We start from the raw sequence: 17732 nt of genomic DNA, 5'->3' as shown, positions 1-17732 counted from the left end.
GTGCCTATGACCAGTGGGCCCGGCCCCAGAATGTTTAAAGAAAAAAAGAAGGAATTTTAAAAATTAATTAATTAATTAATTAATTAAGGATTTAATTATGTTAATTAATCATATTTAGATTAATCTAATCAGTAATTAACCTAATAAATTAAATAAACTAATTAAAACCTGATTAGTTAGTCTCACACTATGACAAGTGGGTCCCACTGGACCCACCGGTCAGGTTTGACTCTGGTCAGCGGACCGTTGACCGCTGACGTCACCCTTACGTCATGCTGACGTCACCAAACACTGTTTTGGATAATGTTGAACTAAATTAATTAAATAAATTCTAAAATTGATTTAAACCTTTTAAAAATCATATAAAATAAACCGTAACTCAGATGAAAATACTTTCTACATGAAAGTTGCTTAGAACGACATGACGAATCCAGATAGGTAGCCCGTTCGTCCGCTACACATCCCTAGCATAGCAAACACGCAACTTTCCCCCTCCAGTTCATCTGTCCGAAAACGCGAAACACTGGGAATACTTTCCCGGATGTTTCCCTTCTTCGCCGGTATCACCTATCCCTGCGTTAGATCACCTCTAGCACCACGTTTGTCATATTATGATTTGATTGCTCTGTTATTTATTGTGTTCCCCCTCCGTTACTTCTTTCCGGTAGACTACGAGGCCGACGCCGCTGATGCCCCAGTCGACTACGGTGTTGACGACCCCTCATTCTTGTCTGAGCAACCAGGCAAGCCCCCCCCCTTGATCACCAGATATCGCCTACTCTCTTCTATACTGCTTGCATTAGAGTAGTGTAGCATGATACTGCTTTCCGTTATTCCTATCCTGATGCATAGCCTGTCCTTGTTACTACTGTTGTTACCTTTACCTGCAATCCTACATGCCTAGTATAGGATGCTAGTGTTCCATCAGTGGCCCTACACTCTTGTCCGTCTGCCATGCTATACTACTGGGCCGTGATCACTTCGGGAGGTGATCACGGGCATATGCTATATACTTTACACTGTTACATTACCTGTGGTACTGTTCGGAGATGGGGGTTGAAGGGGCAAGTGGTTCCACCCAGGTAGTGGTGGGCCTGGGTTCCCGACGGCCCCCGACTGTTACCTTGTGGCGGAGCGACAGGGTAGGTTGAGACCACCTAGGAGAGAGGTGACCTGGCCCTGGTCGGCGTTCGCGGACACTTACACGCTTAACGAGATCTGGGTATTTGATCTGAGTCTGGCCATTTGGTCTATACGCACTAACCATCTACGCGGGAGTAGTTGTGGGTATCCCGGCGTCGTGGTATCAGCCGAAGCCTTCGTGATGTCAGCGACTGAGTGGCGCGCGCCGGATTGGACCGTAAGCCTGCTCTTGTATTAAGGGGGCTAGTTCTGCTTCCGGCCGCGTTCGCAACGTGCAGGTGTGCTATGGGCGATGGGCCCAGACCCCTGTGCGCTTAGGTTTAGACCGGCGTGCTGACCTCTCTGTTGTGCCTAGGTGGGGCTGCGACGTGTTGATCTTCCACGGCCGGGCATGACCCAGGAAAGTGTGTCCGACCAAATGGGATCAAGCGTGTTGGGGTATGTGGTGCACCCCTGCAGGGAAGTTTATCTATTCGAATAGCCGTGATCTTCGATAACAGGACGACTTGGAGTTGTACCTTGACCTTATGACAACTAGAACCGGATACTTAATAAAACACACCCTTCCAAGTGCCAGATACAACCGGTGATCGCTCTCTCACAGGGCGACGAGGGGAGGATCATCGGTTAGGATTATGCTATGCGATGCTACTTGGAGGACTTCAGTCTAATCTCTTCTACATGCTGCAAGACGGAGGCTGCCAGAAGCGTAGTCTTCGAAAGGACTAGCTATCCCCCCCTTATTCCGGCTTTCTACAGTTCAGTCCACATTTGATACCCTTATTCCATTTGATACCAATGCATACATATGTAGTATAGCTCCTTGCTTGCGAGTACTTTGGATGAGTACTCACGGTTGCTTTCTCCCTGTTTTCCCCCTATCCCTTCTACTTGGTTGTCGCAACCAGATGTTGGAGCCCAGGAGCCAGACGCCACCGTCGACGACGACTCCTACTACACCGGAGGTGCCTACTACTACGTGCTGCCCGCTGACGACGACCGGGAGTAGTTTAGGAGGATCCCAGGCAGGAGGCCTGCGCCTCTTTTGATCTGTATCCCAGTTTGTGCTAGCCTTCTTAAGGCAAACTTGTTTAACTTATGTCTGTACTCAGATATTGTTGCTTCCGCTGACTCGTCTATGATCGAGCTCTTGTATTCGAACCCTCGAGGCCCCTGGCTTGTAATATGATGCTTGTATGAATTTTTTTATTTGTAGAGTTGTGTTGTGATATCTTCCCGTGAGTCCCTGATCTTGATCGTACACGTTTGCGTGTATGATTAGTATACGATTAAATCGGGGTGTCACAAAGAAGCCCCCGAAGCAAAAGAGTTTGGCTAGGAGAGTCTCGAGCAAACCAGAAGGGTGGAGGGCTCGCCCTATCCCCCCCGGGTGGGTCCTCCACCCTTGTCGTTGACTCGTGGACCCCCCTGACGTGAAACCGATGTAAAAAATTCCTATAAATACAGAAACCCTCGAAAAGAAACCTAGATCGGGAGTTTCGCCGCCGCAAGCCTCTGTAGCCATGAAAAACCAATCGGGAGCCCGTTCTGGCACCCTGCCGGAGGGGGAAACCATCATCGGTGGCCATCTTCATCATTCCGGCGCTCTCCATGACGAGGAGGGAGTAGTTCATCCTCGGAGTTGAGGGTATGTACCAGTAGCTATGTGTTTGATCTCTCTCTCTCTCTCTCTCGTGTTCTTGATTTGACACGATTTTGATGTACCACGAGCTTTGATTATAGTTGAATCATATGGTGTTTCTCCCCCACTACCTTCTTGTAATGGATGAATTTTTCCTTTAAAGTTATCATGTCGGATTGAGTCTTTAAAGATTTGAGAATACTTTATGTATGTCTTGCATGTGTTTATCTGTGGCGACAATTGGATATTCACGTGATCTACTTGATGTATGTTTTGGTGATCAACTTACGGGTTCTGTGACCTTGTGAACTTATGCATAGGGGTTGGTACACATTTTTGTCTTGACTCTTCGGTAGAAACTTTGGGGCACTATTTATAGTTCTTTGTGTTGGTTTGAATAGATGAATCTAAAATTGTGTGATGCATATCGTATAATCAAACCCGCGGATACTTGTGGTGGCATTGGAGTATTGATGTCTGTTAGATCTATGTCGGTATTTCTTCAAAGAGGAAGGAATGATGTATCACAGCAACGGTAGGTATTTTCCTCAGTGATGAGACCAAGATTATTGAACCAGTAGGAGAATCAAGCAACACTACATAAACAGCACCTGCACACAAATAACAAGATGGGGAGGGGAGGACATTTTTCTTCTTTGAAAAACCCGACATTGTCAATGCAAAGGCCCGAGACAGAAGGGTTTTGCGTTTTCACACAAAAAAGGTTTTTACTCTCAGGCAACATCATCGGTGAAAAGTTTGAACAGCTAGCTAACAAAGTAACAAGATGGAAGAACGCTCATGTACAGGAGGCTGCCGCCGACCAGTAGTTCCGCTCACAAAACGAAACTGTTCTCACCTCCAAGATTTCGTTCCTCCACGCAAACTGCTCCTGCAAAGGCAGTTGTACATACATGCTCCACATGCTCGGACGCTCTAGTGCGTGGTGTAGCTTTGCAAGGTTTCTACCGTCGACGTGCCTAGCTTTCAGAGAGTCAAACCAAGCAACATCCAACGCAACATGAGTGAAAGATGGCCCATGTTGCCTTTGCCGCTTCCAAAAAATTTAGAAATTCGCCCAAGGTGGTACGTACCCCATGCATGTGGAATGCCCACATGCATGGGTCCAGGGCAGGGCAGGGCATGTCGTGTCGCTCCTCTCTTTCCGTTACCTTCCTGCCCAGGTCCGTCGGGGTGGCATTGGCTCTGTTTGGATCCATGTCTTAGAGTTAGTTTGGGTTTGTTTAGACTCAACTAACCCAAAAGTATCTAAACGGGAGGATTAGTTTGCGTTAGATGCATCTAACCCATTCAAAAAAACTAACCCACCCAAGAGGTGTTTATTTAGGTTAGTTCTTCTCGGGACCACTAAAAAACACATTTTTCTCTTGCTCTTCCCGTAGCAGATCCCTCTTCACTTCCTTGAAGCTTCTCGTCCTCTCCCTCCCTTCCTCTCACACCTTCCATGAAGGCGTCTCGCCGTATCCGTGCTCCATCTAACCCTGCCATCCAAACACCACTTTGATTAAAGTTAGTTCAGGGTTAGATCAGAATTAGAATCTAACTCTAACCTCTAACTGAGTTACTCTAACTGAGTTAGAGTATCCAAACAGGCCCATTGTCTCTTGCCTTTATTTCTTGCCGCTCTTTCTGTCACTGCCATGTGATTGGCGGGCGCATACGACGACATGGCTGGCCTGGCCTGGCTAGCTTCCCGCCGAGAGCGGGCCGCGTGCATGCCATGCGCGACAGGCCGTGTGCGCGCCACAATGCGGCCGCGTACGTCTGGCATGCTCACCGCGTACTTGCGTGACAAGAGAGACGCACAGATGTAGATCGCCCATCGCGTGTTTGTCAACTAGTCGTACGTACGGAGTACTACACATGGGTGATGGGTGGATGCATGTTTTTGAAACCTACTCGTCCTAAGGATCCGCACCTAGAGCACGATTTGTTCAGGCAAGGTTATCACTGGCTAGTTTTATTTACCAGTTACTATTACCGCTAACTTTTACTAGTTCTGGCGTCGGTGTGGTGCGGCTACGCGTGAGAGATGATGGATATGTGTCGCGACTCGTTCAACACGTACGTACGATTCATGCAGCTGCCTGGCTCCCTCCCGAGTTATTTCGACGGAGATTCCGGTCTTCGGTCGCCGGAGTGAGCAGTCGTCACGTCGTATTTCTTGAAGCTCGATGCCTCGATCGGCACACGTACGCGCTATTCGAAAGCGTGTGTGACGAACGACAGCGACCAGCAACTACCGTCCAGACCGTTTTTGCTGCCTAGCTATAGTAGCTAGCTTTCCATCTTAATCTTCCTTCCACAATCCACAGTGCCAACATGGCAAAAATAACAATTCCGGCAAACTACCTATTCATCCTCTCATGCCGAAGCAAATAGTGCAGCTATTACTCCCCCCGTTTTTATTTAATTCGCATATTAGATTTGGTCAAAGTAAAGCTTTATAAACTTTAACCAAGTTTATATACAAAAATATTACGAGAAATCTAACGTCGACGGGTCATTTGTAACAGGCACGAATGACTGGATCGCTCCCGATTCTTCGTTTTTCTTCCGCAAAACTGCCATCGTGGGCGAGAAAAAAAATTGCTGCAGCCTGAAATCGAACTAACACTAGTAAAAAACAGGGCTTTGGTCCAGGCCGGGTCAGCCCATTAGTCCCGGTTCAGTCTAGAACCGGGACCAATGTGGGCATTGGTCCCGGTTCGTGAGCCCAGGGGGCCGGCCGGGCCACGTGGGCCATTGGTCCCGGTTCATCTGGACCTTTTGGTCCCGGTTGGTGGGATGAACCGGGACCAATGGGCCTCGCTCCTGGCCCACCATCATTGGTCCCGGTTGGTGGCTTGAACCGGGACCAAAGGCTCCCCTTTAGTCCCGGCTCATGTCACGAACCGGGACCAATGAGGTGCCTATATATACCCCCTCGCGCAAGAGCAGCGCACAGTGCTCTGTTTTTTCTGGCCGAGGGGGAGAGGGCTTTGTGGTGCTCTAGCTCACCTCCTATGCACATGAGGTGTTCGATGGAATGCCCGAGCCACACTACTTAAGCTTTCTCCTCTCGAAGCTCGACCTCCAAGCTCCATTTTCCTCGAGATTTGTCTAGATTTAGCGGTCCGTCACGCCCCGTCCCCGTCTTCACCGCCGTCGATCACCCGCGCCGATCTCATCACCGACACCACCGTGGTGAGCCTCTTGTTCTTATCTTCTTTCTGAAAGGAAAAATATTCTTACTTGTATGTTTAGATAGATACTTGTATCATTTTTTTACATTTATTATTGCATCTTATATAGTGCGATGGTTTTGGTATCCGCCCCCGTCAGCCCTCGTCCTGTCTATGATTCGGATGTGGTATGTATATTATCTTTATAACTATTGGTTCATTTTTTGTTTATGAAAATTATGCCGACCAACGTGACATAGATTTTATTTATCTAGGATGTATGTGAATCGGAAATGCCAACCGACCCTATTGTTGAGAGGTTAAATTTAGTTGAAGAAGAAAACAATTTGTTGAAGGAAAAAATAAAAAAAATTGAGGAGGAGAAGATGATATTGGAGTTGCATGTTGCGGATGTCGTCGATGATCATAAGATCAAGATGGATGCAATGCGCTTGAAGATTAGAAAGATTAGAAAATATGCCATTCATACCGAGGCTTGGTATCATTATGCCGTTGGATCAATTGTTACCTTGGTTGCGATTATGATCGCATTTGTTTTCGCATTGAAATGTTTTACATAGTTTCAATGTATGGTTTAATTAATTAGATGCTCTGGAGAGCTATATGTTGTTAGATGAGAACTATGTATGCACTTTGGTTTTAATGTGATGATGAACTTCTATTAATTTGGACACTTAATTATATATAATGCACGCAGATGAACCGGCAATGGATGTACGGTGACAGACACACCCGCGAGTACATTAAGGGCGTGCATGAGTTTCTCGAAGCGGCTGAGGCAAACAAGCAGAATGGTTTTATGTGTTGTCCATGCACTGAATGTGGGAATACGAAGTCTTACTCTAACCGGAAAATCCTTCACTCCCACCTGCTTTACAAGGGTTTCATGCCACACTATAATGTTTGGACGAGGCACGGAGAAATAGGGGTTATGATGGAAGACGGCGAAGAAGAAGACTACGATGACAACTATGTGCCCCCTGAATACGGTGATGCTGCAACGGGGGGAGCTGCTGAAGATCAAGAGGAACCAGACGATGTGCCGAATGATGCTGCAACGGGTGAAGCTGCTGAAGATCAAGAGGAACCATACGATGTGCCCGATGATGATGATCTCCGCCGGGTCATTGTCGATGCAAGGACGCAATGCATTAGTCAAAAGGAGAAGCTGAAGTTCGATCGCATGTTAGAGGATCACAAAAAGGGTTATACCCCAATTGCGAAGATGGCAACACAAAGCTCGGTACCGTACTGGAATTGCTGCAGTGGAAGGCAGAGAATGCTGTGGCTGACAAAGGATTTGAGAAGCTACTGAAAATATTGAAGAAGAAGCTTCCAAACGATAACGAATTGCCCGACAGTACATACGCAGCAAAGAAGGTCGTATGCCCTCTAGGATTGGAGGTGGAGAAGATACATGCATGCCCTAATGACTGCATCCTCTACCGCGGTGCATACAAGGATCTGAACGCATGCCCGGTATGCGGTGCGTTGTGGTATAAGATCAGACGAGATGACCCTGGTGATGTTGACGGCGAGCCCCCTAGGAAGAGGGTTCCTGCAAAGGTGATGTGGTATGCTCCTATAATACCACGGTTGAAACGTCTATTCAAAAACGAAGAGCATGCCAAGTTGATGCGATGGCACAGTGAGAACCGAAAGAAAGACGGGAAGTTGAGAGCACCCGCTGACGGATCGCAGTGGAGAAAAATCGAGAGAAAGTACTGGGATGAGTTTGCAAAGGACCCAAGGAATGTATGGTTTGCTTTAAGCGCGGATGGCATTAATCCTTTCGGGGAGCAGAGCAGCAATCACAACACCTGGCCCGTGACTCTATGTATGTATAACCTTCCTCCTTGGATGTGCATGAAGCGGAAGTTCATTATGATGCCAGTTCTCATCCAAGGCCCTAAGCAACCCGGCAACGAAATTGATGTGTACCTAAGGCCATTAGTTGAAGAACTTTTACAGCTGTGGAATGAAAACGGTGTACGTACGTGGGATGAGCACAGACAGGAGGAATTTAACCTTAAGGCGTTGTTGTTCGTGACCATCAACGATTGGCCCGCTCTCAGTAACCTTTCAGGACAGACAAACAAAGAATACCACACATGCACGCACTGTTTAGATGACACTAAAAGTATATACCTGGACAAATGCAGGAAGAATGTGTACCTGGGCCATCGTCGATTTCTTCCGACCAACCATCAATGTCGAAAGAAAGGCAAGCATTTCAAAGGCGAGGCAGATCACCGGAAGAAGCCCGCCATGCCCACCGGTGATCACGTGCTTGCTATGGTCAATGATTTACACTACGTAATCTTTGGAAAGGGTCCCGGTGGACTAGCTGTTCCGAATGACGCTGAGGGACACGCACCCATGTGGAAGAAGAAATCTATATTTTGGGACCTACCCTACTGGAAAGACCTAGAGGTCCCCTTCTCAATCGACGTGATGCACGTGACGAAGAACCTTTGCGTGAACCTGCTAGGCTTCTTGGGCGTGTATGGGAAGACAAAAGATACACCTGAGGCACGGGAGGACCTGCAACGTTTGCACGAAAAAGACGGCATGCCTACGAAGCAGTATAAAGGTCCTGCCAGCTACGCTCTTATGAAAGAAGAGAAAGAAATCTTCTTTGAATGCCTGCTCAGTATGAAGGTCACGACTGGCTTCTCGTGGAATATAAAGGGAATAATAAATATGCCAGAGAAAAAGTTTCAGAACCTAAAGTCTCATGACTGCCACGTGATTATGACGCAACTGCTTCTGGTTGCATTGAGGGGGCTTCTACCGGAAAACGTCCGATTAGCCATTGTGAAGCTATGTGCATTCCTCAATGCAATCTCTCAGAAGGTGATCGATCCAGAAATCGTACCAAGGCTAAGGAGTGATGTGGCGGAATGTCTTGTCAGTTTCGAGCTGGTGTTCCCACCATCCTTCTTCAATATCATGACGCACGTCCTAGTTCATCTAGTCGACGAGATTGTCATCCCGGGGCCCGTATTTCTACACAATATGTTCCCCTTTAAGAGGTTCATGGGAGTCCTAAAGAAATATGTCCGTAATCGCGCTAGGCCAGAAGGAAGCATCTCCATGGGCCATCAAACAGAGGATGTTATCGGGTTTTGTGTTGACTTCATTCCTGGCCTTAACAAGATAGGTCTCCCTAAATCGCGGTATGAGGGGAGACTGACTGGAAAAGGCACTCTTGGAAGAGACTCAATAATATGCAGGGACGGATATTCTTGGTCTCAAGCACACTACACAGTTCTATAGAACTCTACCTTGGTGACCCCGTATGTCGATGAACACAAGAACAGTCTGCGCTCCAAACACCCGGAGCAGTGCGATGACTGGATTACATGTGAACACATCAGGACTTTCAGCAGTTGGTTGGAAACACGTCTCAGAGGTGACAACACTGTTTGTAATGAGTTGTACTTGTTATCCAGGGGACCATCTTTGACTGTATTGACTTACAAAGGATACGAGATAAATGGGAATACATTTTACACGATCACCCAAGATCAAAAGAGCACCAACCAAAACAGCGGTGTCCGCTTTGATTCAGCAACCGAGAGCGGAAAGGACACATATTATGGTTATATAGTGGACATATGGGAACTTGACTACGGACCTAATTTTAAGGTCCCTTTGTTTAAGTGTAAATGGGTCAATCTGTTAGGCGGCGGGGTACAGGTAGCCCACAGTACGGAATGACAACAGTGGATCTGAAAAATCTTGGGTACAGTGACGAACCGTTCGTCCTAGCCAATGATGTGGCACGGGTTATCTATGTGAAGGACATGTCTACCAAACCGAGAAAAAGAAAAGATAAGGAAGCGAATACATCATACGATGAGCCAAAGCGCCACATAGTTCTTTCAGAAAAAAGGGACATCCTGGGAGTGGACGGCAAGACAGACATGTCTGAAGATTATGAAAAGTTTCATGAAATTCCTCCCTTCAATGTCAAGGCTGACCCAAGTATCCTGATAAACAATGAAGATTATCCATGGTTACGGCGCAATAAGCAAATGACACAAGCGAAGAAAAAGTGAAGACTTTCTCCCGCAACTTTGTAACACACGAACATGCTACCATTGTCCGTTTTGTACATGCACATGCTATGTGGGTGAAATTATGATACCATCCCAACTTTCAACTTATTTGAAATGCTTTCATGTCTTATGGTTCGGCCCTCGTAATACCATGACCATTAGTCCCTGGCCCATGCCAACTTTCAACTTTCTAAAACTAATGGCACTAACAGAAAGTTTATAATTTTGCTCCTCGCCCCTGGCCCATGACCATTAGTCCCGGTTTGTGCCACAAACCAAGACTAAAGGGTTGGTCCTCGTTGCGGGCAGAGTTTAGTCCCACCTCGCCAACCGAAGGGGGCTCACACCGGTTTATAAGCCCTTTCCTCTCTGCCTTGTTGAGCTCCTCTCAAAGTGAAAATAGATGCCCTAATAGAGAAAAGCTTAACCTAAATTCATAGTGAATTTCTCTGAAATTCATACAAATTTACTAGGAATTTAGGTTGAATTTTCTCTATAAGTGCATCTATTCTCATTTTTTTAGTAAGTTAATTAAAAAAGTTTATAAATTTACTAGGAATTTAGGTTGAATTTCTCTGAACTAATGGCACTAACAGAAAGTTTATAATTTTGCTAACCTAAAAGCAAACAGAATTAAAAATTAAAGCAAAAAACAAAAGAAAATAAATAATGCAAAAAACAAATCAAAAAAACAGGAAAAAACTATTTTTATAGTAAAGTTAATCAAAAAATAAAATAAATAAAGCAACAAAGAAAACAAAATAACTAAAAAAGTGTTTTCAAATTTGAAAACTAATGGCACTAACAGAAAGTTTATAATTTTTCTAAAACTAATGGCACTAACAGAAAGTTTATAATTTTGCTAACCTAAAAGCAAACAGAATTAAAAATTAAAGCAAAAAACAAAAGAAAATAAATAATGCAAAAAACAAATCAAAAAACAGGAAAAAACTATTTTTATAGTAAAGTTAATCAGAAAATAAAATAAATAAAGCAACAAAGAAAACAAAATAACTAAAAAAGTGTTTTCAAATTTGAAAACTAATGGCACTAACAGAAAGTTTATAATTTTTCTAAAACTAAAAGCGAAAAGAATTAAAAAATAAAGCAAAAAACAAAAGAAAATAAATAATGCAGAAAACAAAACAAAAAAATGGAAAAAAATAGGGCTCACCCCTATAATATTTGTTATGACTAACTAAAATTACCAAATTGAGTATAATGATAAAACACAGTAATATTAAATAGCAGGAAAAAGATTGACTCAAAAATCAATTTTTATAGTAAAGTTATTTATAAACTAGTGATTCACACAAATTTAAAAAAAAATCAAATTTAAACTATTCAAATTTTAAAACTAATGGCACTAATAGAAAGTTTATAATTTTTGTGACCTAAAATAAAAAAGAACTCACTACAAAACTATAAGTATTTAGTTCTAAGTAGAAACAAAAAAAAGTGCCACCTACTGGGCCCCCACTGTCTGAATACGACTAGAAACCCTACCATGGGCTAGGATTCAGGCCCGCGGGAGGCCCAGTAGGCCCACAGGCACAGACTGCAGTGTTAGGCCCGAAAGCCTGCTTTAGAGAGGAGCTCGAGAGGGAAGGCGCACCGCACCTTATAAACAGGTGCGCCTCCCTCTCAACTAGTGAGGTGGGACTAAATATTTGGGTTCGGGGCAGCACAGGCCTTTAGTCCCGGTTGGTGGCACCAACCCGGACTAAAGAGGGGCATTGGTCACGTTTCGTGCCAATGCCCCTCTTTAGTCCCGGTTGGTGCCACCAACCGGGACCAAAGGCCGCCGCTTCCCGCCCTTTGGGCTGCTGAAAATTGGCCTTTGGTCCCGGTTGGTGGCACCAACCGGGACTAAAGGGGGGCATTAGTCCCGGTTTGTGTCACGAACCGGGACCAATGCTCTTGCTATATATACAGCACTTGTCAAAAATTTCATTCAGTTCCTCATTCTCCCCGCCGCCGACGCCGCCCTCTGCCCCGACGCCCTGCTCCTCGTCCTCGTCGCCCGCGCATGTCGTCGCAGCCCCCGTCGTCGCCCGCGCCCCGCGCCGCCCCGTCGTCGCCCGCGCCGCCCCGACGTCGTCGCTGCCCCCGCCGTCGCCCGAGCCCCGCGCTGCCACGAGCCCGCCGTCCTCGTCGCCCCTGCCCCGTCGCAGCCAGGCGCTGCCCCGACGCCGCCCGCCGCCCGCCCCCGCCAACGCCGTGGTCGTCGCCGACGCCATCGCCGCCGCCGCTGTCGCCCTCGCCGGCCGCCCCCGTTGTGAGTCGCCGCCGTCGAGGCTCTGTTTATATATGCAAAAGTTTATATATGCAAAAATTTATACATATATGCAAGTATATATGTATTTTATATATGCAAAAATTTATATATCTAGCTAGGAAGAAGGAAGAAAGGAAGAAGAAGAAAAACTTATATATGAGAAATGTATGTATTTATATATGAGAAATGTATGTATGTATAGATGTATGTATGTGGATACATGAGGGGGGGTCGATATACCCCCTCTTCGATAGCATTTTTGTGCATTTTAGGTTAGTGTATATATATGTTGATGTATATATGCAAAAGATAGATTTTTAGAAAAAATACTATTTTTTCTGTTGATGATATGATGATGTTTTTTTCATATATGCATTTTTTCATATATGTATTAATTTTTTTAAGTTGTTAGTAGATATTGATTTAAGGTTAGTGCATTTTATCACTGATTTTAGGTTAATTGATCGATTTAGTGCATTTTATGTTTGTTGCATTTTAGGTTAGTGCATTTTATGTTAGTGGAGAGGAAAAAGTAAAATAAGGAAAAGGAAAATAAGTAGAGAAAGAAGGAGAAGACGAGGAGAGGAAGAAGAGGAAGAAGAAAAAAAGAGGAGAAGAAGAAGGAATAGAGGAGCTTCTGAATTTTTTTGTCCATATAGAAGGTGTTTGATGAAATGCTAGATGTTTTTTTCATATGATGTTTTTTTTTCATATATGTATTCATTTTTTAATTTAGGTTGTTAATTAGTAGATATCGATTTTAGGTTAGTGTAGAGGAAAAAGTAAAATAAGGAAAAGGAAGAAAAGAGGAAGAAGGAAGAAGGAAGAAGAAGAAGAAGAAAAGGAAGGAGTGGAAAAAGGAAAATAAGCAGAGGAAGACTTTTGTTTTCTTCATGGATATATGCTAAAGAAAACAAGGGGGGTGATAGATGATGATGAGGAGTCGAGAGTGGGACGAGAGGTCGAGAGGTGTCGAGGGGAGAAAAAGAATGTTATCAGGGACGAGGGTCGTCGAGGGGTCGAGAGAGGGACGAGGGGTCGAGAGAACTAAATAAGAAGAAGAAGAGGAGAAATAAATAAGAAGAAGAAAAAAGAAAAAAAAAGAATAGGAGAAGAAGAAAGGAATAGTGGAGAAAAAGAGAAAATAGAATATATTCTATTTTTTCTTCTTCTCCACTATTCCTTTCTTCTTCTCCTCTTTTTTTTCTTCTTTTTTTTCTTCGATCTTCTCCTCTAGGATTTCAGGGTCGAGGGTTCGAGGGGTCAAGGGTCGAGGGTTTCAGGGTCGAGGGTTCAAGGGTTCTATAGGGTCGAGGGTCGAGGGTTCCAGGGTCATATAGGGGTCGAGGGTTCCAGGGTCGTCGAGGGTTCAAGGGGTCGAGGATCGCCGAGGGGTCGAGAGAGGTTTCCTAGTGTCAAAGTATTGAAGAAATCCATGCCTTCATCATTAGCCGGAAGTAACCAGGGCATGTTGGTACGAAGTTCTGCAAAGTTGTTCTGGAATGGAGTCCCGGATAGGATAATCCGCCTTTTGGTACGAATTCAGCAAAGGCCTTCCAAATAGCGATATCCGGAAGGCTCTTGCTGAACTTTGTACCAAAAAGCGAATTATCCTATCTGGGACCCCATTCCAGAACAACTTTGAAGAGCTTCGTACCATCATGCACATGTTACTTTCGCCTAATGATGAAGACATCGTTTTGTTGAATCCTTTGACACTACGCAACCTCCCGACCCCTCGGCGATGCTCTCGAACATGAGAGGAAGAAGAGGATAAAAAAAGAAGAGGAAGAAGCAAAAAAAGAGGAGAAGAAAGAATAGAGGAGTTCTTCTCCTCTATTCTTTCTTCTTCTCTTTTTTTCTTCTTCTTCCTCTTTTTTTATCGGGAACGAGGGTCGTCGAGGGACATAGATGTAGTGTCGTCGTTGTCGATATATACCCCCTCTCGATAGCTTACTATGATTAGGTAGCTAGTTCTACGTTTGGCACTAATATATCCATCTGTCATGTTTGAATAATAATTGCCATGTTGTAAATATTTGTAGAAACTATGGACACCGCTCGAGACGAAGCAAAAGAAGCGTTGTTGAGGGACATAATCGCAGAAGGAAGTGATGCCGTCTCGTTGTTTCTCAACGACACCGATGGTCTGGAAGGAGAGGGTGAATAAGCTGGCTACGGTGACCTAATGCCGGTGCAAGAAGAAGAACATGAGGACGGCTCCGGTGACCCAATGCCGGTGCAAGAAGGAGACCGTGATGACGGCTCCGGTGACCGAACCGAGTCCGGCTAGGTATATATATTAGTTAAGCCTGTGCTGACTAGCTGATTGATGCATTCATTGTTTTGGTATGTACACATATTAATTAAGTCTTTGTTCTTTTTTCTAGCCCTCCGGATCGAGCACAACTTCGGTAAAGAGACGAGGCCCGAAGAAAAAGTTGTGCTCGGATGAAAAGTAAGAGATCATAGCAATCGCGCCCGACGGCCAACCGATTGAACCCCTCCGGACAAAGAGCGCATTTGTTGCTCAGTGCGGGATTCCGGTTAGGGACAAGATCCCGATAAGCATCCAGCAATGGTTTAAGCCGGCTACAAAAGACCCTGAGGTGTCTTATGTCAATGATATGCAGAAAAATGATCTTTGAACTGAGCTGAAGTCAAATTTCACCCTACCCCCAGAGGATGATCCGGAGAAGCCAGTTAAAGAGCAATTAATCAAGTCTTTTGCTCTTAAGAAGATGGCAGATCTATTCAGGAGGTGGAAGAAAGAGCTGAATAGGTTTGCCGATAAAAAAGAGACACCAGAATTCAAGGGCAGATATGAGAAGATCAGAGATCACTGGCCCGCATTTGTGGCCCACAAGACATCGGAAAAGAGTAAGAAGATGTCGGCGACAAACAAGCAAAATGCTGCGAAGAAGATGCTTCACCATCGCACGGGGTCAGGTGGCTACCTCGTAGCCCGGCCTAAGTGGGCCAAGACTGAGAATGATCTGGTTGCTAAAGGGATCAAACCAGAGACAATTAGCTGGCCAGACCGTTGCCGGACTTGGTTCTTCGGAGCTGGCGGAACCTTGGACCCTGTAACAGGGAAGTGCATTTGGACAAACGATCAAATGGACATACTAGTCAGGAAGCTTAAGCAGTATATCGAAGCAGCGCAGCAAGGGAAGTTCTTTCCAGACAGAGAGAACGACGAGCTCACAATGGTCCTCGGGAATCCTGAGCACCCTGGACGGACATGAGGCACGCTAGGCTCCATTCCGTGGAAGGTTGGGTTTCCGGACGCAGGCGGTTACAAATCCCATGAGAGGAGGAAAAAAGTGCAGCAGACCCAAATGCAGGCGCTGCAAGCAAGGGTAGACGCGATAGAGGAACGAGAAGCAAATCGCAGCAAACGTACTGCCGAAGCTTCCCCCGAAGCTACCCCGCCATCTCAGCGCAGAAGCAGCGTGGCTTCCACCGAGCTGCTTCAGCCGGAGCATGCCTTGACGGATCCTGCCAGCTATCCCATGGATGCTATAACGGAGTCTCAAAATTGCCACCTTATGACGCAATGGATGAATTTGAAGGTCAAGGCGGCTGTTAGCTCTGTTTATCCTACTGAACCCGGCGCAACTTTTCACCGTCGGCCGATTCCAGAAGGATATGCTAGGGTGATGGTGGATGAAATAACGGAGGGATTTGAGGACCTCTAGCTTGACCACCCTACCGGAGAAGGGGAGACTCGGCTGGGGTCTGCTCTGAAGACTCCATGCCTATGGCGGAAGGAGCTCATCAACCTTCCGAACCGGACGCCTCCGCCTCCTCCTCCTCCTCCGGCAAGTCAGATCACTCCGCCTCCTCCTCCGGCGAGTGACGATCAGGGCCCTCGGCTGGCTCCTTCTCCGGCGCGTGGCGGCACTCCGCCTCCTTCTCCGCCTGTGCCGACGCGCCCGAGCAGCCAGCCTCCTCCTTCTCCGCCTCGTCAGCAAGGGCGGAAGAGACCGACCGCCGCTCCAGCTGCTCCGGCGCGTCGTAGTCCTTCTCCTCCGCCTATTAAGCAAGTAAAGAAGACAACCGCTCCGTCTGCTCGGTCGGCGTCTAGCAGTACAACCAGAGGCGGGAGGACATACAGATTCGGTCCTTCTCTGAAGACTCCAGAGAAGTTACCATATGAGAGGACCCCGGAGGAGAACGCCGAGATCGCGCGAACCGAAGTGGATGACTGGTTTCAAGGGTTGAGAGCAAAGAGACATCCACCTCCGGAGGAGAAGGTAGATCCGGTGAAAGTGAAGCGCACTCTGGCTGCCCTGACAAAACCACCAAAGTCTCCGCCGAAAGGAAACTATGAGCGCATTATTGGAAAGGAATTTGCCGAAGCGGAGAGGTCGGGAAGTACTGTCAGTGATCAAAGGCTGAAAGAACGACGAGCTGGGAAACAAATTGCCCAGCTCAGCGAACAAGCGAAGCAATCGTGCCCCCCGCTCAAGGTGCCTAGCCACAACGTCGCTAATGATCCGAGGATGGTGCCCGGTTATAGCAATCTTGCAGATTACCTGCCCGACGATGTACATTATGAACCCATGGACGTGCAGATACAAAGATACGAGTACGGGAAGCCTCTAGTCAAAGATGAAAGATCTCTATCAACGATGATGCGAAGATTGCATGATTGGTACTTGAAAATCTGCAGAGACTCTGGGGGAAGGAGTACTTTGTATGTGAAAGTTAAAAAGGAGTATGACCTCGTTGAAATTGAACTGTTGCCTGTTCCATTTGAGGAGTTCTATCAGTTTTTCAATCAATTGGCCCTCGATAAAACAACGGTCGCCTGCTACTGTCTGTAAGTAGTACTACTTCTGTCATTAAGTTTCTCTATATAGTTTAGCTCTTTCATTGCATGTATTTATAATCATCCTCACTATATTATGCAGATTGAAGATCGCCGAATTGAAGAAAAGACAAGTCGGTGATATTGGGTTCATTAACACATATCTCATAGATGCAACTCAGGTTAAATTTCATGCCGCAGCTACCGAGGCCAACTTGCTACGATCGTTGGTAATAAATGAAAACAAAGATATAATAGTCTTTCCTTACAACTTCAAGTGAGTGTTACTGTCTTGTGCGTATTCGGTTTCCCTTATATATTAGTCAAGGTTATAGTAATGTAATTGATGAGTTATGCATGCGTGTGCAGTTTCCACTATATTCTCCTAGAGATTAAGCTTGAGCAGGGACTAGTAACCGTCTTAGACTCAAAACGAAAAGATCCCCAGGACTATGCAGACATGACTCAAATACCCGAGAAGTTAAATCGATCATTATCCACCGTATCAGCAACTTTGTTCATTTCCTGATATATCAAGTAATTGTTTTCTTTGTCCGACAGGGTTTGGAGAAAATTCACCAGA

This window comes from Triticum urartu, chromosome 2A, assembly GCF_056163025.1.
Source record: "Triticum urartu cultivar PI428250 chromosome 2A, HENAU_Tu73, whole genome shotgun sequence".
NCBI classification, from domain to species: domain Eukaryota; kingdom Viridiplantae; phylum Streptophyta; class Magnoliopsida; order Poales; family Poaceae; genus Triticum; species Triticum urartu.
This window is presented reverse-complemented; position numbering follows the sequence as displayed.